Source organism: Chenopodium album, chromosome 23 (assembly GCF_948465745.1).
Source record: "Chenopodium album chromosome 23, dcCheAlbu1.1, whole genome shotgun sequence".
Classification (NCBI taxonomy): Eukaryota; Viridiplantae; Streptophyta; class Magnoliopsida; order Caryophyllales; family Amaranthaceae; genus Chenopodium; species Chenopodium album.
Genome location: NC_137856.1, coordinates 8,289,890 through 8,291,314, shown reverse-complemented (window position 1 = coordinate 8,291,314; position 1,425 = coordinate 8,289,890). Strand labels below are relative to the sequence as shown.

Here is a 1,425-nt window from a genome sequence, read left to right as displayed (position 1 = left end):
GGGTAGTGTCTTACAACAAAAAACCTTTTATAAGGTAGTTTGTTACAACAAATTTTTTATAAGGTAGTTTTTCGCAAAAAAATTGCTTTAAAAGGTAGTTTCTGACAAAATGTCCTAAATTAAACTCAAACTCGATTTATGCATAATTTAGCTTGATATATCATTTTATCAGCGACTCTGGATTTAAATACTTCAAAAGTTCAAATCCGAAATCCAAATAACATGAACAAGTTATTCCACATTCAAAGATTAACAAAAGTTTGCAATCACTCGAGTAAAACAAAATTATAACCAACTTGAAAAAAAGGGACTAGTCAATGTTGAACATAAACATCATATGCAACAATACTAGCACCACTTTTATCCAACATTGTTATAGTTTTAGCTTGTGCATACCCAGTAGCAAACCTAAACACACCACTTCCACCAACAACACCCATTTCTCGTACTTTACTCATCACTTGATTTCTTCCTAACACACTTAGAGTACTTCCATTATATTCACCCTCTACAAATACCAAGTTCATTGTCATCAACAATCCCTGCTGCTTAAGATCCGCAAACCCGTACATTCCTTGCGCGTACCCTATGATTTTTGAGTCTTTTTCGGGTCCTACGGTCAAGGGATCATCGAACATAACAAGCGCGCCAAAACCACTTGGGGTTTTGTCCGTGATAGAGGATTGGGCGATACGTCGAGCGGTCAGGTTAGGCCCTTGGACGTAGTCGTGCCAGTAAAAGTGTAGATGGGTTAAGTGGTGTTGTTTTTTAAGACCCATTTCTTCTTTTGTTATGGATTTTGAGAATGCATGATTTTGTGGTATGAAAAAACTCAAGACTAGTGGGAAAGAAAAGAAGGAGATTTTGGGAATAGACATATTTTGGACAACAAAATATGCTCAATTTTGGTTAGTACGTAAGAAGTAAGTTGTAAAAATGTTGCATATGGTTTATTATATAGAGGATAATTGAACACTCGAGAAGTTGGTGAACTTGGCAGAAAAATTAAACAAGATAAGTGGTCCATAAATTATCGGTGCTGCTCCACTAGTTTATACGGGGTTATTAAGGCCCTTAAGGGTGTGTGTACCCTTTTTTCATTAATTTGAATATGAGAAACTAGTTACTACAGAGTACAGACGATCATATTAGTAAATAGATCGGTGTAATACTGTAACTTATCACTTATTTTTAAATTATAATTACTAGCAGAAATACTTGCGTGGACCTGGTTCACAATAATATTATTGTGGACCCGAGGTTTATCCACACCCAACTGAAAATATATTGAACATAGTGACCTTTATTTTTAACATAATAACCTTATTTTTAACATAGTAACCTTTATTAAAAGTTGTATAACGTTTAATACTATTGTGAACTTGAAGTACGACGTTATGACCCTAATTTTAACATAGTGACCTT

At 34.5% G+C, this 1,425-nt stretch overlaps 1 pseudogene; it reads right to left on the bottom strand.

Moving 5' to 3' along the window:
- Positions 1-218: 218 nt before the first annotated feature.
- LOC145609474 (dirigent protein 22 pseudogene) lies at positions 219-909 on the bottom strand (annotated as a pseudogene).
- Positions 910-1,425: the final 516 nt, after the last annotated feature.